General features: G+C 48.4%; 1 protein-coding gene and 1 non-coding gene across 8 annotated transcripts in view; both read left to right on the top strand.

The window, feature by feature from the left end:
* Positions 1-20,945, top strand: part of TTC7B (tetratricopeptide repeat domain 7B) — a 240,733-nt gene that overhangs the window by 72,955 nt on the left and 146,833 nt on the right. The gene's annotated exons all lie outside the window — the stretch shown is intronic.
* LOC120853794 lies at positions 3,783-3,909 on the top strand. Its single transcript, XR_005718850.1, has one exon. It is a non-coding gene; the product is annotated as a small nucleolar RNA SNORA11 (small nucleolar RNA).

Here is a 20,945-nt window from a genome sequence, read left to right on the forward strand (position 1 = left end):
AGCGCGGGCGAGGCGCCGGGTGAGACTCCGCGGGCCGCGCAGCGCGGGCGAGGCGCCGGGTGAGACTCCGCGGGCCGCGCAGCGCGGGCGAGGCGCCGGGTGAGACTCCGCGGGCCGCGCAGCGCGGGCGAGGCGCCGGGTGAGACTCCGCGGGCCGCGCAGCGCGGCGGCTCGCCCGCGGAGAGAGGCGCGGACGCGAGCCCGTTCCTTTCCAGGCGGGCTTCTTGCTGGAGGATGGATGGTGCAAAGACGGCGGAAGGCTAAACGTGAGGCGAAGGGCAGGGAATTCTTTCTCCAGGTGTGGAGAAGGGCGGGGTACCCGGAAGAGCCCAGACTAGGGTGGTTCATTTGGCCGGAATCTAGTGCCAGAAGAATCGTGCCCCCACGCCAGTCAGATGTGGTTCCTGTTCCTTGCTTTTGGCCATAGGCTACACTGTGACCTCAGCAAGAACCATGTGTGCGTTTGACTGAGAGGAAGATGGGCTGATGGAGAGAGTGCGGGTCCATGTAGGTGGCTGCTCCCTTTACTCACAGCCGCTTCGGGCGAAGCTTTTGGACCAGTGTGGGTCCTGCAGCCTGGCCGCCACGCCCACCCGGTGATGCCTCTTGTCCTTCAGGCAGTCTTGAGTCTGGAAGATTTTGGGTCAACCCAGTCACCTGTGCTAAGCGCTTCACACAAGTCATTTCAGTAACAAGAAAACTTCTCACAGTAGTGGAGCTGATGGTCGGGTACGGAATCTGAAAATCCCAGAGTCCAGATGGGCCGTTGCTGTGGCTGCTGTTGTTCCGTCCCCAGTCGTGACTCTTTGCCGCCCCCTGGACGGCAGCACGCCAGGCCGCCCTGTCCCTCACCGTCTCCCGGAGTTTGCCCAAGTTCACGCTCATTGCATCGGTGATGCCATCCAGCCATCTCGTCCTCTGACGCCCTCTTCTCCTTCTGCCCTCCGTCTTTCCCAGCATCAGAGACTTTTCCAATGAGCCGTCTGTTTGCATCATATGACCAAAATGCTGGAGCTTCAGCTTCAGCATCAGTCCTTCCAGTGAATATTCGGGGTTGATCTCCCTTAAGACGGACTGGTTTGACCTCCTTGCTGTCCAAGAGGCTTTCAGGAGTCTTCTCCAGCACCACAGTTCGAAGGCATCAATTCTTTGGTGTTCGGCCTTCTTTATGGTCCAGTTCTCACAACTGGACCACGACCACTGGGAAGACCATAGCCCTGACGATGTGGCCCTTTGTCGGCAGAGAAACGTCTCTGCTTTCAGCACATCTCTAGGTGTGTCATCGCTTTCCTGCCCAGAAGCAAGCGTCTGCTGACTTCAGGGCTGCGGTCACCATCTGCAGTGATTCTGGAGCCGGGGAAGAGGAAGTCTGACACTGTTTCCGCCTTTCCCCCTTCTATTTGCCATAAAGTGATGAGACTGGATGCCATGATCTTAGTTTTCTGAATGCTGAGTTTTAAGCCAACTTTTTCACTCTCCTCTTCCACTTTCATCAAGAGGCTCTTTAGTTCTTTGCTTTCTGCCAAAAGGGTGGTGTCATCTGCATATCTGAGGTTATTGGTATTTCTCCCGGCAATCTTGATTCCAGCTTGTGCTTCATCCAGCCCAGCGTTTCTCGTGATGTACTCTGCATATAAGTTAAACAAGCAGAGTGACAATATACAGTCTTGACATACTCCTTTCCTGATTTGGAACCAGTCTGTTGTTCCATGTCCAGTTCTAACTGTAGCTTCTTGACCTGCATACAGATTTCTCAAGAGGCTGGTAAGGTGGTCTGGTATTCCCATCTTTTAAAGAATTTTCCACAGTTTGTTGTGATCCACACAGTCAAAAGGCTTTGGCATAGTCAATAAAGCAGAAATAGATGTTTCTGGAACTCTCTTGCTTTTTTGATGATCCAATGGATGTTGGCAATTTGATTTCTGGTTCCTCTGCCTTTTCTAAATCCAGCTTGAACATCTGGAAGTTCACAGTTCAGGTACTGTTGAAGCCTGGCTTGGAGAATTTTGAGCATTACTTTACTAGCATGTGAGATGAGTGCAATTGTGCAATAGTTTGAGCACACTTTGGCATTCTCTTTCTTTGGAATTGGAATGAAAACTGACCTTTTCCAGTTCTGTGGCCACAGCTGAGTTTCGAAGTCTGCTGGCATATTGAGTGCAGCACTTTCACAGCATCATCTTTTAGGATTTGAAATAGCTCCACGGGAATTCCATCACCTCCACTAGCTTTGTTCATAGTGATGCTCCCTAAAGCCCACTTGACTTCACACTCCAGGATTTCTGGCTCTGGGTGAGTGGTTACACAATTATGATTATCTGGGTCATGAAAATCTTTTTTGTATAGTTCTTCTGTGTATTCTTGCCACCTCTTCTTAATATCTTCTGCTTCTGTTAGGTCCAGACCATTTTTGTCCTTTATCGAGCCCATCTTTGCATGAAATGTTCCCTTGGTATGTCTGATTTTCTTGAAGAGATCTCTAGTTTTTCCCATTCTGTTGTTTTCCTCTATTTCTTTGCATTGATCACTGAAGGCTTTCTTATCTCTCCTTGCTATTCTTTGGAACTCTGCATTCAAATGGGTGTATCTTTCCTTTTCTCCTTTGCCTTTCGCTTCTCTTCTTTTCTCAGCTATTTGTAAGACCTCCCCAGACAGCCATTTTGCTTTTTTGCATTTCTTTTCCATGGGGATGGTCTTGATCCCTGTCTCCTGTACAGTGTCACGAACCTCCATCCATAGTTCATCAGGCACTCTGTCTATCAGATCTAATCCCTTGAATCTATTTCTCACTTCCACTGTATAATCGTAAGAGATTTGATTTAGGTCAACTGAATGGTCTCGTGGTTTTCCCTGTTTTCTTCAATTTAAGTCTGAATTTGGCAATAAGGAGCTCATGATCTGAGCCACAGTCAGCTCCCGGTCTTGTTTTTGCTGACTGTATAGAACTTCTCCATTTTGGCTGCAAAGAATATAATCAGTCTGATTTCGGTGTTGACCATCTGGTGATGTCCATGTGTAGAGTCTTTTGTGTTGTTGGAAGAGGGTGCTTGCTATGACCAGTGCATTCTCTTGGCAAAACTGTATTTGCCTTTGCCCTGCTTCATTCCGTACTCCAAGGCCAAATTTGCCTGTTACCCTAGGTGTTTCTTGACTTCCTACTTTTGCATTCCAGTCCCTTATAATGAAAAGGACATCTGTTTTGGGTGTTAGTTCTAGAAGGTCTTGTAGGTCTTCATAGAACTGTCCATCTTCAGCTTCTTCAGGTTACGGCTGGAGCATGGACTTGGATTACTGTGATGTTGGATCGTTTGCCTTGGAAACGAACAGAGACCATTCTGTCGTTTTTGAGATTGCATCCAAGTGCTGCATTTTGGACTAAAGAGTCTGAAATGAGTTAGAGCACATTAAAAATTCCCTTGTGGCTCAGCTGGTAAAGAATCTTCCTGCAATGTGGGAGACCTAGGTTTGATCCCTGGGCTGGGAAGATCCCCTGGAGAAGGGAAAGGTCACCCACTCCAGTATAGTTCATGGGGTCGCAAAGAGCCGGACATGACTGAGCAACTTTCGCTTTCACATTAAAAGAAAAAATCAGGGTCCTTTAGAGACGGGAACTCTGAGACCCAGAGAAATCATGTTGAAATGACCATTCAATAAATACTCATCTAGAACCTCGCTAGGTTATCTATTAGCACCAAACACTCTTCTAAGTGAACAAGTGAGACCCAGTCCCTGCCATGATGGGGTTTGCATTTTGGTTGGGGAAACCGTAGACAAGGCAGTGTGGCGTTGTGTTCAGAGCAGTCTGCCTGCAGAAACGACTCATCTGTTTGCGACACACGCCACAGGAATCTGGGTTCATCGTGACAAGGAGCCCGAGACCTGTGGCCGTCCCATGAACACCCTGCACGTGACCCCTGTGCCTCCGTGTGCTGCAGGGCGGGCCCGGCCACAGAGCTGCGTGTTGGAAGCAGAGCTGCGGTAGTTAGTGGGTGACTTGCCACCTAGAACTGTTCAGCCCCTGTGGGTGGGCCCTGAGTGTTCTTACAGACGTAAAGGCTTTGAAGCTCTCTTTTCAAAGGAAAAGCAAAGACCCCAATTATATGCCGTTCTTGAAGAGACCAAACTATGGAGACAGTAAAAAGATCGGCGGTTGCCAGGAGCCTGGGGAGAGGGGAGATGAGTGCAGACTCTGTGAGTTTTCTGGAGCAGCGAGAGTGCTTCGTGTGCCCTTATCCTGAAGGATTGTTGTTGTTGCGTCCCTAACTCTTGTCTGACTCTTTTCAACCTTATGGACTGTGGCCCGGCAGGATTTCCCAGGCAAGAATGCCGGTGTGGGCTGCCATTTCCTCTTCCTCCTGGGGATCTTCCCCACCCAAGGGTCAAAGCGGCATCTCCTGCATTGCAGGCGGACTCTTTACCGCCGAGCCACCAGGGAGCCCGCGGTAACGGATCAGTGTCGTTAGACTTTCGTCCAAACCCGCGGAATGTGCAGTGCTCTTGTCTTCCTTACCATGAACCTTCCGGTGAACCGTGGACTTTGGTGATGAACATGCATCAGTGAAGGTCATCCTTGGTGTGAAAAAAAAGACCACTCTCGTGAGTGATGTTGCTGACGCCTGTGTATTTGGGGTGAGGGGGCATATGGAAATTTCTGTACTTTCCTGCCAATGTGGTTGTAAACCTGAAAGTGTTAAAAACGAGGGGGGGATTAAACAAGGCAGGGTGACTGACCCAGGGTCACACAGCCAGCTGGCGGCCGTGCTGCGGCCTGTGTGCCTCCCGAAGCCCACTCGGTTCCCTCACTGCTGGCACCAACTGCCCAGTTAGTGTGCCCTTCTTGAAGATACATAGCTGGGCAGCAAAGAATACAGTACACTCAGAAAATAAGGGCTTTTAAAGTCAGCCTGCTGCTGCTGCTAAGTCGCTTCAGTCGTGTCCGACTCTGTGCGACCCCATAGACGGCAGCCCACCAAGCTCTGCCGTCCCTGGGATTCTCCAGGCAAGAACACTGGAGCGGGTTGCCATTTCCTTCTCCAGTGCAGGAAAGTGAAGAGTGAAAGGGAAGGCGCTCAGTCGTGTCCTAGGGGTCATTATTTACGTAAGAAGCGTCGGCCAAAGCGTCTGTCTTTCGTTTCAGTGTAGACTGGGTCTGGCTCATCCCTTAATGCTGTCAAGACTTCAATACGAAAACAAAGGAATCTTTGTCAGTTTTCCTTATGAAACTCCGGGACCGCTTTCCATGGGGACGGGTAGTTGGTTGCTTTCCATGCACTTCCCAAGTGCTGCGTGATCTGAGTGTTAGAGGCCTGTGTCACCGAAGTGCCACCAGCGTCCAGCACGGTGGGTGCCTCCATGTTGGGCGGTCCTTGGCTTCAGGAGGGGAGATGGGGAGGGGAGGGGAGGGGAGGGGGCTGCTGAACTAACTGGCAGTTGACGGCAGCTCTCAAGGCCCCTCCCCGCCTGGTTCTCCCAGCTGCAGGCTGCCCCGTCAGCCACCATTCAGAGCTAGAATTCCCTGAAGATGAGCGGCTGCAGGAAGTTACCCCAGTTCTTCACCCTGAGCTTATCTAAGATTTTGTTTAGTGATTTTCTGTTTTAATGGGGGGGAAGGGGGAGAGTCTTTGTTTATTCATTCACTTATTTATTCATCCATCAAACATTTATGTGCCAGGAGCTAGGGTAGAGACAGCAAAAGATCCCAGTGGATTTTCTAGTCCAACAGGAAAATAAATAACTACAAGTGGGCTTAAGTCTTAGCAAAGGAGAAGGCAATACTATGTTTTTTAAATTTAGCCTTTCACTTTGCAAGTTCCCCCAAAGGAAAGGGAAAGCGAAGTCGCTCAGTCGTGTCCGACTCTTTGCGACCTCGTGGACTGTAGCCCGCCAAGCTCCTCTGTCCATGAGAGTCTCCAGGCAAGAATACTGGAGTGGGTTGCCGTTTCCTTCTCCAGGGGATCTTCCCAACCCAGGGATCGAACCCAGGTCTCCTGCATTGGAGTCAGACGCTTTAACCTCTGAGCCACCAGGGTCCCAAGTTCCCCCAAAAGAGATGGTTATATAACAGTGGTGTCTCAAAATCAAAATTAACTTTTTTTTGTAATATATTTCCCAATAACTCTTGCTACAACCGGAGATTGACTCTGGAATTTTCTGATACAGATGGCAGCGTTAGCCGGCGGACTCTCGGGTCGTACTCTGGACGGGGTGTCCTCAATGAACAGACACAGCAGGAACATGGAGTGCGGAGTGAGGAGACTGCCCACCTCTGTTTAGTTTTAGATGGCTTGTTCGAACACTCACTTGTTCTGCCAGGGTTTACTCAGCTCCCACTCCTGCCAGACATTCCCCAGGTGCTGGGGTTGACATGGTGAGCAGCCAGATGTGCTTCTTGCTCTCAGAAAGAAACCGGGTCCTTATATCCCTATACCCCGAGATGGTGCTCAGGAGGCAAGGTACCCATTGCTGTGAGACTCCATCTGCAAAGGAAGTTGACCTGGGCCTGGTGGGCAGGCAGGGGAGGTTTCCCCAGCAAGTGTCTAAGCAGAGCCTGAAGATGAATCAGTGAACAGGAGCTAACTCGCAAAGGCAAAGTGGGGTGGGAAGTGTTGTTTAGACCTGAAAGGATCCTAACTGGCACCAGAGGCACGTGGTTCAACCAGCCCACTCTTCTGCTCTAGTTCATTTTTCTCAGCATTGGGCTTCCCTGGTGGAGATTCCGCCTGCAATGCAGGAGACCCAGGTTCAGTCTCTGGGTCCGGAAGTCTTCTGGAGAAGGGAATGGCTTCCTACTCCAGTATTCTTGCCTGGAGAATCCCATGGACACAGGAGCCTGGCAGGCTATAGTCGGATGCGACTGAATGACTGAGCAAACAGCACTTAACCAGCATCGAGTATCCGGTGAACAGAGCTTACAGGGATCTTCGCAGGTTGCTTAGCATTCCAGCCCACGAGACTCACTCGCCGCACTGGGCATCTGTCTGTTGAGACGGACCTAGACTAGAATCAAAGGTTGCCAGCAGGGCAGGGGCAGGGGCTTCTCTCCTGCGTGGCCTGTGGGCTGGAGTGTCCATCCAGCCCCCCCGAGAGCTTCGCCCTCCCTGTCGTGGAATGGCAGCTCCTGCTCTGGAGAAGGAACCTCGCCTCAAGTAGGCGTGGGCTGTGACTTGGCTTAATGTCTCCCTGGGGAGATGCTCAGTTGTAAGTCATCACAGTCAAGGAAGCCCGAAGCTGTGTGTCCCCGTCGGATGTTTATAGCTCCTTCCAGTCCAGATGCAAGTTATCAATCAGGGGTCATTTTTATCATAAGCAATGTTGCCTCCTAACATAATTGACATTCTGTGGGTGTCTTTAATTAGGTTTCCAGAGAAACAGAACTAAAAAAGTTAACTTAAGGTCAGATTCTCAAGCCGGAGAGGAAAGGAATTTGTTAACCCTTGCCTGCATTATATATTTTTTCCTGAGCTGTTTGTTGTCTGCCTCCCATCTCTGGTGTACAAGTTCCAGGAATTTTTGTCTGTTTGGGTTGGGGAGGGGTCTGTGTCTGTCTACGGTTGTCTGTAAAGGAGTGAGTGAGTGAGTGAACCTCTCATGTTCAGGGATGGTGGTGGCTCATGGACGCTGACAGTTGTGTGTTTTCTTTAAAATGAGTTAATACAGCACGTGTGTACTGAGTGCTAAGGGCTGAGCTGGATTCTGGTCCTGGGGTGCAGGGTGGACGCGGCCGCCTGGACGGGGCTCACGGAGCTACTGCTCCTGCCGCAGCTTCTTAGTGGGAGGGCGGAGCTGTGCTCTGGCCTTCCAGATCTTCCTGGACGTTGAAAGGTGATGTCTTTCCATTGAAAGAGGGTGGAGGGGGCCAGGGACCAAATCGTCGCCTCGTCCTCAATCAGAAATAATATGTTTTCCGGGCTCATCACAGGGGCTTCTGCTGTCTGCCTTATCTCTCAGATAAGGCTCTTTCCAGTGATGCCAGCTGCATTATAAGATGCTCCCCAAGCAGGGGGCTTCCCTGGTGACTCAGCAGTGCAGAATCCTCCTGCCAATGCAGGGGACACCAGCTCGATCTCTGGGTGCAGAAGATCCCCTGGAGAAGGGCATGGCAACCCCCTCCAGTATCCTTGCCTGGGAAGTCCCATGGACAGAGGAGCCTGGCGGGCTGCAGTCCATGGGGTTGCCAAGAGTCAGACACGACCTAGTGCCTGCACAACAACCCCCAGGCAGGTCTGGCGGACTGTTTCATCTCTGGGTGGCAGCGTGGTGCTGGCCAGCCTCCTTCCTTCAGCCCAGACACGTCTGGATTCAGGAGCGTGTTATCCTCTTCCACAGCTTAGTGTTGAGAAGCTATGCTCCCAGAGCCTCCCAGACCCGCGTGGTTTTTTTAGTCTGTAGCTCTTTCGAGTTGACGTCTCATGGAGTGAAGTTGGACGCAGGAGCCTTCGGGCCTGTGTCAGTGTGGGCCTTGCAGGCAGCGGCTCGAGGGCAGACTGCTGAAATGACACGTGTGTGCTGGGAAAGAGGAATTCATGTCCCGTCTGGTCAAGGAGAAAGCCAGATCTCACCCTCTGTGCGCCTGTCAGACTGCGGGGAGCTTTCTTGGTAATTCGGTGACTTCCAGATGTGCCTGCTGCGGAGGTGGGGTGGGTGGCGGGGCTGTGGGCAAGCCAGCAGCTTCCCTGCTCCAGCTCCCAGCCGGGCCGTGCTCATCCACCTGCTCCCCCGCTGCCCGGGCGTGGGTGCCAAACACGGAATGTGTCCTGTGAGGGCAGGGCATGGGGTCGAGGCCCAGCTCTTTTCAAGAGATATTTCCTACCTGTTTCTAAGTCATCACTTTTCTCTCTATTCTTTTTTTTTTTTTTTTTTTTTGCAGAGGTATTTTTAGTCAACTCTTGCAGAGAGTCACAGAGAGATTGAGCTAAAGCCCAGAAAATGACTGAGATATCTTTGGAGCATTTATGACTGTTCTTAGGAAATGCTAGAAGCTTCTCTTGAAAAGGAGAGGAGCCATACATTCTCTTACAAAGACCTGCCTTCATATTTGTGGAGCAATGGCTGCCACTGATCCGCACATCAGTAAACACAGCTACAACATAGTTGTAGCGTTCTGTGTTCTCACAGCAAAGTCCTGCATGAAACTGTGAGACTCGCAACAGGTAATGAATTGCTTCTTTCAGCTGACGTTTGGTTTTGCACCTTCCTCTCTGTTTGGGTGCGTGTTTTTCTTTTCACTCCCAGGAGACTCTGGGGCCGCGCCTTTGCTTCTGCCGGCTCTTCCCTGGGTATCGTCTCTTTGCTGGCAGGCGCGTGGTTGAAGGGCGTGGGAGCTGCTTCTCCTTTCAATCTCCCTGGCAAATTAGCATCAGAAGCAGCAATCTTTGCATGTTGGAAACAAGCAGTTAAAATACCAGGAAGAATCTGATACTGTATTTCTTCTGAAGAAATACCCAGAAAAACTCATTAGCCAGGCTTGGTAAAACCTCTGAATTACAGAATTTTTTTTTTTTTTTAAGATGCAATTATATTGCTTTCAAGTACATTTTGAGCTAGATTTTCTTTTTTTTTTAAGAGACGCTATTGCCTGCTCAATTCCATGGACACTTATTGAGAGCCTGCTGGCTGCCAGTCTCTAGGATAAGCTCTGGGATTTGAGATGAATAAAAAGTGTTCTATGAGCTCATGGGGAGGACAAAGATGTCAACAAAGAATTAGAGCACCTGTGATGGCTCGGCGGTGACGAGACGGGCTGGGGGTCCGGGAGCGGGAGGGGGGTACTGGCCTGGGTGTGTTCACTGCGCTTCTCAGAGCTGGCTTGAACTCGGTCTTTGGGGGACGGTGCGATTTCCCCGTCTTTTCCGGTCTTCAGGAGGCCTGCGGGGGGGGCGGGCGGGGACGGTGGTCGTGGCCCCCAGGCAGGACGACACACTTGTGCTCCTGGCAGGCAGCACTCTCTAGGGGTGAGTGAGCACTGCCTCTGGAGCCAGCAACCTGGGTGTGAATCCTTTCTCACAAAACGCTGCGACCTTGACCTCTCTGAGGTTTGTTTCCCTCGTTTGGAAACTGCGGGTAGCAACAGTGCCCGCTTCATGGTGCTGTGTGGCAGCTTGAGAGCCTTAGTGGGTGGTGTTTGGACAGTCCCTGGCACACGGCAAGCGTGATGAATTGGGGTTTGTCAGCTCCCTGGGGCTCAGACGGTAAAGAATCCGCCCGCAGTGCCAGAGACGAGGGTTGGATCCCTGGGTCAAGGAGATACCCTGGAGAAGGAAGTGGCAACGCACTCCAGTGTTCTGGCCTGGAAGACAGAGGAGTCTGGGGGGCTACAGTCAGTGGGTTCACAGAGTCAGCTACGACTCGGCGACTGACCACACTTTCACTTTAGAAGAGAAGGTTCGAATGAGCAGCTGAGAAATCTGGGCAGATAACAGCAGTGGCAGCAGAGTTCGGGGGGTCTTCTCATATCTTGACATTAAAAAAATAATAACCAGATAGCAAAACCAAAACCCATGAACGACATTTAGAACAAAAGTAGATGACAAAACGTACTCATGAACCTCAAAGTATATACAAGCTAACAGGGACAGGCTGCAGCAGCTCGAGACGAGCATGCTACTTGGATTTGTGTGGGAGAAAGCAGAAGGCAGCAAGGGGGTATTCTAGGGCCTGCAGACAGGAGACCCAGAAATAGCCAGCAAGACTGCTGGAAAGCCTGTCTGGCCGATTTGGGATTTGCAGCTGAAAATGAAAGAGTTTCGCCAAGTGAGAGCTGAGGGGCTGGAGCGGTCCGGCCCCTCCGGAGACTTGGAACCACCCCACTAGGGCTCTTTGCTGGGACGGGGCCCCACGACGAGGACGATGCCGAGAGCAAAATGGAAGCTGGCCAAGTGGCACCAGACAAAAGGGCGACACGTTTCTGCTTAGCTTGTAAGAAACCGCCAAGCTGTCTTCCTTAGCGACTGTGCCATCTAACAGTGCCGTTCCTAGCAGCAATGTAAGCGCTCCAGCTTCTTTCCGTTCTCTCCAACCCTTAGTGTTGTCAGTTTTAAAATTAAAGCCAGTCTAGTGGGTTTGGAGAGGAAATGGTAACTCACTCCAGTATTCTTGCCCAGAGAATCCCATGGACAGAAGAGCCTGGGCTGCAAAGAGCTGGGCACGACTGAACGACTAACACACACACAGTGGGTTTGTCACGGTGTCTCATCGTGGTTTTAATTTTCATTTCCCCAGCAATTAATGATGTTTGGCAGTTTTGCATGTGGCTGTTAGCTATTCCCGCATCTTCTTTGGTGAAACATCTGTTCAGAGCTTTTGCCCCGTTTTCAGTCGGATTGTCGTCTTCTTACTGTGTTGTAGGAGTCCCTCATGTATTTCTGGATACAAAACCTTTGGCAGAGACATACTTTGCAAATATTTTCTGCCAGTCTCTGGCTGGTATTCATTTTTTTCAATTATGTCAGTTGAAGAGGGAAAGTTAATTTTGATGAAGTCCAGCTTAACTAGCTTTTCTTTCTTAGATCATCCCTTGGCGTCATATCTAAGAAATTTTGGCCCAAATCCAAGACTATAAAGATTTTCTGCTGTGTTTTATTCCAGAAGGTTTATAGTCTTAGCTTTTACAGCTAGGTCTCTAATCTATTTTGAGTTAATGTTTGCGTATCTTGTGAAGTAAGAGTGTAAGTTAATTTTTTTTTTGCATCTAGATATCCAGTTGTCTAAGCACCATTTGTTGAAAAATCAACTCTTTTCCCATTAAACTGTCTTCACACTTTAGTAAAAATTACTTAATTGAGCATAAATATAAAGATTTATTTCTGGAATCTGTATTTTGTGTCATTATATATCTATCTTTAAGTCAACAGCATACCGTCTTGAATATGCAGCTTTATTGTAAATTTTGCAATTAGATAGTGTAAGTCCTCTTTGTTCTTTTTCAAAATTATTTTGTCTATCTCAGTCTTTGATATTTCTGTGTGAATTTTAGAATCATCTTGTCAATTTCTACCGAAAAGAGAGTGCCTCCGAGGATTTTAGTACGGGTGGCAGTCGATCTCTAGGCCGATTTAAGGGGGATGACCACAGTAACAACAGGCTTCCTGGGTGGCCCAGCGGTAAAGAACCCACCGGCAATGCAGGAGCTTCAGGGTTGATCCCTGAGTCGGGAAGATCCGCTGGAGAAGGGAATGACAAGCCGCTCCAGTACTCTTGCCTAGGGAATCCCGTGGACAGAGGAGCCTGGTGGGCTGCAGTCCACGGGGCCGCAAAGAGCAGCGAATCTTCCCATCCGCTGTCTCTTCTTTCACTTAGAGTCTCGTTAATTTCTCTCAAAAACGTTTTGCAGTTTTTTAGGTTTTAAATTTTTTTAAATTTGTTCCCGTTTTATTCATGTTATGCTATTGTGAACGAAATTGTTTTCTTAATTTCATTTTCAGATTATTCTTTGCTCTCATATATATATATTGATTTTTATAAATTGATGCTCTATCTTGCAACCTTGCTAAACTTGTTAACTGGTTCTTATAATTTTTAACAGATTAATGACTTAGGATTTTTCCGTATGGGATTGTGTCATCTGTGAATAAACACAGCTTTCCTTCCCCGTTTTCAAGCTATATGTCTCCTGTGTCTACAATCACCTACTGCACAGTCCAGAGTCTTCAGTACAGCGTTGGATGGACGTGGTGCGATCAGACCTCTTTATCATACTCCTGCCTGACCTTAGGGAGAAAGTGCTCAGCCTTTCACCGTAAAGCGAGGTGTTAGCCGTAGGTTTTTCATAGATGTCTTTTTGTCTCCAGTGACATTTCTTCACTACAAGTCTGTCTTATCTGATGTTAATATAGCTGCTCCAGCCAGCTTGGGGTTAGTTTCCGTAGTGTATCTTCTTCATCCTTTGCTTTCAATTTTGTGTCTTTGAATTAAAGCCCACCTCGTGCATATCTCCTGTAGACAGCAGACAGTTGGAGTTAACTTTTTTATCCAGTATTAGAAAATCTGCCTTTTGATTGGAAAGTTTAGCTCACTCACATGTAATGATTAAATTTACTTCTGCCATTTTGCTCTTTTGTTTCTATATGTTTCATATCTTTTTTGAATTCTTTATTCCTCCCTATTACTCTTTTTTTGTATTAAACAAATAAAGGTATTACATTTTAATTTTTCTGTTGATTTTTTAACCTGTATTTTTTGAAAAATTTTGTGGTGATTTCTCTATGGATTATAAAACATATCTTAAGTTATCAATTATTTCAGTAAAATATAAAGTTTGGCTCTACTGCAGCTTCATTCTTTATTCTGATACAGCTTCTTTCTTTTGCTACTAATGTCTGTATATATTATAAACACAACAGTGCAAAATGATAATTCCTCATACAATCCTATTTTTAATAGAAATTTAGAGACAAGATTTGAAAGTATATTTATACAGCATTTTATATTTACTCAAATATTTACATTTCTAGCACTCTTACTGGTTCATTCCTGTGGTTTCACATTGCCCTGTCGTCATTTCCCGGCAGTCTGAAGGACTTCCTATAAACTTTTGTATTGCGCGTGTCTGCTAGCTGTGAATTCTCCCACTTTTTGTTTATCTGGGAATGTCTTTATTTTGCCATCATTTTTGAATGACAATTTTACACTATATAGAATTCTTGGTGATAATTTTTTTTTTCATCATTTTGAGTATAATGCAACATATACTCAAAGCTCAGTCACTCAGTCATGACTGACTCTTTGTGGCCCCATGGACTGTAGCCCACCAGGCTCCTTTGCCCATGGAATTTTCCAGGCAAGAATACTGGAGTGGGTTGCCATTTCCAGCTCCAGGAGATCTTCTCAACCCAGGAGTTGAAGCCACGTATCTTGGCAGATAGCTTCCACTATGTTTGATGGGAAGTCACTGTTAATCTTAACTGTTGTTTCCCTCTATGTGATTATTTTTCAGTTGTTACTTACAAGATTTTTTTTCTTTGTTTTTCAGTAGCTTTATCATTACATGTCCCTTTTTCTTCAGCCTTTTTTTCCCTCTGTTCTTTGGATTAGATGATTTTTATTAATTTATCTTTAGGTTCAATGATTTCTCTGCTATCTCAAAGCTGCCGTTGAGTCCATTTGGGGAACTTTTCGTTTTAGTTTTACTTTTTAACTCTAAAATCCCCCTTGGTTAATTTTTATAGTTTCTCTTTCCCTATTGAGATTCCCTATCCGCTGACCCATCGTTTCCTTTAATCTTTAAGCATAGTCTCTATCCTTTGTTCATATTCATAACAGACACTTTGAGGTCTTGGCTGAATCCAGCAGGGAGGCTAATCCAGAGTGAGTTTGTATTGACTTCAGTTCAGTTCAGTTCAGTCGCTCAGTCGTGTCTGACTCTTTGTGACCCCGTGGACTGCAGCACACCGGGCCTCCCTGTCCATCACCAACTCCTGGAATTTACTCACACTCACGTCCATTGAGTCGGTGATGCCATCCAACCATCTCATCCTCTGTCGTTCCCTTCTCCTCCTGCCTTCAATCTCTCCCAGCATCAGGGTTTTTTCCAATCAGTCTGTTTTTCACATCAGGTGGCCAAAGTATTGGAGTTTCAGCTTCAGCATCAGTCCTTCCAATGAATATTCAGGACTAATTTCCTTCAGGATTGACCGGTTTGATCTCCTTGCAGTCCAGGGACTCTCAGGAGTCTTCTCCAACACCACAGTTCAAAAGCATCAATTCTTCAGCGCTCAGCTTTCTTCACAGTCCAACTCTCACATCCATACATGACTACTGGAAAAACCATTGCTTTGACTAGATGGACCTTTGTTGGCAACGTAATGTCTCTGCTTTTTAATATGCTGTCTAGTTTGGTCATAGCTTTTCTTCCAAGGAGTCTTTTAATTTCATGGCTGAAGTCGCATGGCTGCAGTGATTTTGAAGCCCCCCAAAATAAAGTTTCTCACTGTTTCCATTTCATCTATTTGCCATGAAACGATGGGACCAGATGCCATGATCTTAGTTTTCTGAATGTTGAGTTTTAAGCCAACTTTTTCACTCTCCTCTTTCACTTTCATCAGGAGGCTTTTTAGTTCCTCTTCACTTTCTGCCATAAGGGTGGTGTCATCTGCATTTCTGAGGTTATTGATATTTCTCCCGGCAATCTTGATTCCAGGTTGTGCTTCATCCAGCCTGGCTGATATGCGTGATGTGCGTATAAGTTAAATAAGCAGGGTGACAATATACAGCCTGGACGGACTCCTTTCCCAATTTGGAACCAGTCCACTGTTCCACATCCAGTTCTAACTGTTGCTTCCTGACCTGCATACAGATTTCTCAGGAGGCTGGAAGGTGGTCTGGTATTCCCATCTCTGGAAGAATTTTCCATGGTTTGTTGTGATCCACACAGTCAAAGGTTTTAGCATAGTCAATGAACCAGAAGTAGATATTTTTCTGGAATTCTCTTGCTTTTTTGATGATCCAAGAGATGTTGGTAATTTATTCTCTGGTTCCTCTGCCTTTTCTAAATCCAGTTTGAACATCTGGACATTCTCGGTTCACATACTGTTGAAGCCTGGAGTGGAGAATTTTGAGCATTACTTTGGTAGCATGTGAGATGAGTGCAATTGTGAGGTAGTTTGAACATTCTTTCTTTGGGATTGGAATGAAAACTGACTTTTTCTAGTCCTGTGGCCACTGCTGAGTTTTCCAATTTGCTGGCATATTGAGTGCAGCACCTTCACAGCATCATCTTGTAAGATTTGAAATAGCTCAGCTGGAATTCCATCACCTCCACTAGCTTTGTTCATAGTGATGCTTCCTAAGGCACATTTGACTTTGCGTTCCAGGATGTCCGGCTCTAGGTGAGTGATCACACCATCGTGGTCATCTAGGTCATGAACATTTTCTTGTACAGTTCTTCTGTGTATTCTTGCCACCTCTTAATATCTTCTGCTTCTGTGAGGTCCACACCATTTCTGTCCTTTACTGAGCCCATCTTTGCATGAAGTGTTCCCTGGTGCCTCTAATTTTCTGGAGCTCTCTCTCTCTCTCGTCTCCCCTTCTGTTGTTTTCCTGCATTTCTTTGCACTGAACCCTGAGGAAGGCTTTCTTTTCTCTCCTTGCTCTTCTTCGGAGGTCTGCATTCAGTGTTTGACTCTTCTTTTTTTCTAAGCATATGTCCTGCTTCCCTATTTCTTTGTCTCATAATGGATATAGTCCAGCCATAAACTAATAAGTGAAAGGAGAGTGCTAATAGCATATACAGAAAAGAAGGGTTTTGTTTTAGCTTTTCTGTAATCATAATGATGGTGGTATGATTAGTATTGATATCGTGAAATATTTTGTACAACATAAAATAGGGCAGATTAATGCTTATGGAATATTCTCATTCTTTTTTGCCCTCTGTCCTTCAGAATCAGGAGTCTTGGTATGAGAGAAAGACAGCATACATTTAAGACAGAAAAAAATCAAGAAAAAACTCTAGTCCTGAATCTGCTGTACAGGAAAGTGAGTCACGGATACACATTCAGACATTCTTTTTAAAGCATCCTTCCCCACTGTGGTTTATGGCAGGATACTGAGTGTAGCTCCGTGCTAGGGCCTGGTGGAGCGTCCGTGCGACTCGTACTGGTTGCCCCTGTGAGTCCCACGCCTGCCGTCCTGCCGGCCTCCTCTCCCTTGGCGGCTGCACGTCTGTTCTCTCTGCGAGGCTGTTTTGCACCGTAGTTTAGATTCCACATATAAATGATACCATGCCTGTTTGTCTTTCTCCTTCTGACCTACTTCACTTAGTACACTAACCTTTAGTTGCATCCATGTTGCTGCAATTGGCATTATTGCATTACTTTTATGGCTGAGTGGTATTTCATGTTATATATGTACCGCTTTTTTGGGGGGGAGGATAATCGCTTTACAATATTGCCTTGGCTTCTGCCTTACATCAACACGCATCAGCCACAGGTGTGCGTGTGGCCCCTCCCTCCTAGCCCTCGGCCACCTCCCCCTCCCCGCCCCACCCCTCCAGCGGCCGCAGAGCGCTGGGCCGAGCTCCCTGTGTCTCAGAAGGCCCCGCTGGCTCTCTGTCTGACGTGCGGCCAGCTGTGCGCTGCCATGCTGTTTTCTCGATTCGTCCCCGTCCCCCTTCCCCGCGGTGCCACAAGTCTGTTGTCTGTATCCATCTCCATGGCTGCCCTGCAGATCGGTCCATCAGTACCAGCTTTCTAGATTCCATATGCATGCACTAATATACAGTGTTTGTCTGTCTCTTTCTGACTTCATTCTAACACTTCATTCTTCATTCATGTCGAGTAGGCTCTAGCTTCATCCACCTCATTAGGACTGACTTGGCTTAAATGCATTCTTTCTGATAGCTGAGTAATATTCCATTGTATATGTGTACCACGATTTCTGTATCCACTCGTCTGCGGATGGACACCCAGCTGCTTCCGTGTCCTGGCTGTTGTAAACAGTGCTGCAGTGAGCACTGGGGCACACATATCTGCGTGAATTGCTGTCTTGTCTGGGTGTACGCCCAGGAACATGACTGCGGGACCATGTGCTAATTCTCGTTTTAGTTGCTGAGGAACCTCCACACTGGTCTCCACAGTGGCTGCACCACCTTACGTTCCCACCAACAGTGTGGGCGGGCTCCCTTCCCTGCACACCCTCTCCAGCGTGGGTTATCTGTAGTGTAATCCTGGGCTTCCCTGGTAGCTCAGCTGGTAAAGAATCTGCTAATATACATAAAGTATATTAATATATAAGAAAAGTACATATATAATAACATATAAAGTGTATATAATATACAAAGTGTAATCCTAAATTTGAATGACTGAACTGGAAATGTCAATATGAACTCATTGGGTGTCTGTGTGTGCATGTGTGTAAATACACACACACGTTTGTGTGTGAAAGAGCGAGCGAGAGAGGCTGAGAGAAGGAGGGACAGTCCTTGAAGTAAGTCCTTCAGAGGGACAGGAGAGGGGAGGAGGTCTGACTCAGTGCCTGGCCCAGTAGCAGTGACTATCCCTGACGCCTAGGGTGTGATCTTGAAGTATCATTTTCCGATAAGAAACCTCATTCATTTCTGGGGTAGGAAATAAATAAGACCAGCTTGTAGAATCTCTGCATATCAGTCAGCAAGAGAACTATCAAAGATTTCTCAGGCCATGTTTTCTAACATAGGGTTCCGGCTGTACATGGGGCAACTTGAATTTCAGGAAGATGAGAATTGTAGCAGTCTCATCAGATGTGTTTAAATTCATGAGTTCTAATTCAGTATCCAACAAAGTAGACACAAAGAAAGAATCAGACGTTTTTCCTACCTTTACTGTGTGAGATGGAAACCCGACTGTTAGATGAAATACCTCCCTATAGAGTTACTGCAGCTAGTAAATGAAAATGCAGTGAGAGAATCAGAATGTCACCATTTGTAACTCCAGTGAATTAACGTATCTAACCATCAAGTGTCAAGGGCTGCTAACATCAAACAAGAGCCACAGTCAGACCCGACGTGCCTCCTGCCAGAGGAACACGCCACCAGCAAAGTCTTGCAAAGGGATGAAACCTGAATGGGTTAAGGCTTGAAATCCAACTCCGAGAAGCAAGAAATACAGGGAAAGGAGGGCTGCGGTGACCTGCATGACTGTCTGGTTTTCCAGCCAATGGGAAACTCCATGCATCACACAGCTCACATTCTTTAACTGGTAAATTGTAACGGAAAGAAAGAGATAGAAGGGGAACCTGTAGATTAAGAGAGATTTTAAAGACTCATCAAGAAAAAAAAAGTAGGCAAGACTAAACTCTAGTGCAGGATATATACTTGAGGGATAAACCTGTAAGGAGATGGAGTGAAGCAACGAGTGTGAAAGTCAGGGGCACATTTACTTTGGATGGAAAGTGAAAGTCGTCAGTTGTGTCCAACTCTTTGAGACCCCATGGACTGTGGTCCATGGAACTCTCCAGGCTAGAATACTGGACTGGGTACCCTTTCCCTTCTCCAAGGGATCTTCCCAACCCAGGGACCAGACCCAGGTCTCCCTCGTTGTGGGTGGATTCTTTACCTGCCGAGCCACAAGGGAAGCCCAATACCTCCCTTGGATGGAGGGACAGGCTTGTTAATTGGGATGGGTTGAATGACAAGAGTTCGTTCTTTAAAAAAAAAAAAAAAGAAAAAACAGCAAGCTTGGGGGATAGGGGATAGTTACAAGGGTTTCTACCTTGTAACAATTCCCTAAGTGATACATTTGTTTTCTCTGGCTTTCTGTATCTATATTTTATATGTGTGCATGCCTGCGAGTCATGTCCCACGATTTGCGACCCCATGGAGTATAGCCAGCCAGTCTCCTCTGTCCTTGCCAGGCATGAATACTGGAGTGGGTTGCCTACTTCCCTGGAGTTTCCTATTCCTGGGGCTCTTCCCCACCCAATGATGGAACTAGCATCTCTTTTATCTCTTGCATTGGCAGGTAGATTCTTTACCACTGCACACCCTGGGAAGCCCATATTTTATATAACAGGAGTTAAATAGTTGGGGTGGGGGTCAATAAAAGATGGGAGAGAAGGAAACCAACCGGGGGGTGGGGGAGAGGGGTCCCTGCGGCAGGGATGGGGTCCTGGCTCCCCTGCCGGCCCAGCACTGTCGGGCGGGCCTCGCCCACTCGCTCTCTGGGGCTCAGTTTCTGCCTGTGTCAGCTGAGGGTAAGAGGTCCTGCCTGCTCGCTAAGTTGGTGGGAGAACCATCCGGAGCCGTGAGCGGAGGGCGGCGTGGGACCGGCTCGTGTCACCTTGGAAGAAGGCGATGGTGGCGGACGTTCACGAGCAGTGGGGCTGCGCTGAGATGCTCGCAGAAGCGCTCTGTGGGGCGGGCGGGCCGCGAGCCTTACTCCGGACCCACGCTCTGTCCCAAGGCAGCCCAGGATCTCCGGGAGGCTTTCCTGGTGAGAGGGGACTCGTTTGTAACGATCTCGTTGAGGTCCATGAGTATATGTCTGCTCTTCTGAATGGCTTGGAGGGGCTTGAGAGTAGCTTAGTCGACTGAGCAAATTCAGTGTTCTCCCCACAGGCACCAAGCGCCCGGCTCGCGTGCCTAACACAGGGCTTTTCCTGCAGACGCTGCAGGGTACGGCTGAGCGCCCATCCACGTGCCTGGCTAGGATGCTCCGCAGGAAGGGCCGCATCCGGAGGCCTGCAACGAGCGCAGAGCTGCAGAACGGAAGCTTGTGGACAGGCTCGGTTCTGTGAGAACCTTAGTGTCTGAGTCCACCCGGCCTGCTTCGGGGTTCCGAAGGCTGGCCAACGCGGCAGACACACGCTGCAAGTCGCCGGCTGGCGCGGGGACTGACCGACTCACAGCCACTGACTCAGGGCCGCGCTCGGAGCCGGGGGTCCGGCCGCCGCCCGCCTCCCCGTTCTCCCCTGCCCTGCGTGCCCCCGCCTCTGTGACCCGGGAGTTAGGCGCAGTTTCCAGGTGCCTGCAGGCTCCTGTCTGACAGAGACCGTCAACTTTTCTGGGCACTGGAGTCAGACTGCGCCCGTGTTCAAATACCAGCTCTCCTGTGTGCGGGCTGCGTGATAACTGCGGGCGCGTCACATAGCATCTCCGGGCTTTCGTTTCCTCCTGGGTAAAACTGCAGAACGTGCCAAATACTTGTCCGCTGAGAAAAAAGTTCGACCACAGTGTGTAATGGGCTGGGTCCCAGGTGTCTCAGTGGTGAAGGACCCGCCTGCCAGTGCAGGCTCCGTAAGAGACGTGGGTTCGATCCCTGGGTCGGGAAGACCCCCTGGAGAAGGAAATGCAACCCACTCGAGTCTTCCTGCCTGGAGGACCCCGGGGACGGGGCGCCTGGCAGGCTGCAGTCCACGGGCCACAGAGTAGGGCGCCGCTGAGCCGCCTCACTTCATGTGCTGCCGCGTGTCCCAGCCCCCTCCCCTCCCAGGGGTCTGCCTGGTGTGAACGCCGCCTCCCCTCCCAGGGGTCTGCCCGG

The sequence above is a fragment of the Oryx dammah genome, unplaced genomic scaffold (assembly GCF_014754425.2).
Source record: "Oryx dammah isolate SB20612 unplaced genomic scaffold, SCBI_Odam_1.1 HiC_scaffold_26, whole genome shotgun sequence".
Lineage (NCBI taxonomy): Eukaryota > Metazoa > Chordata > Mammalia > Artiodactyla > Bovidae > Oryx > Oryx dammah.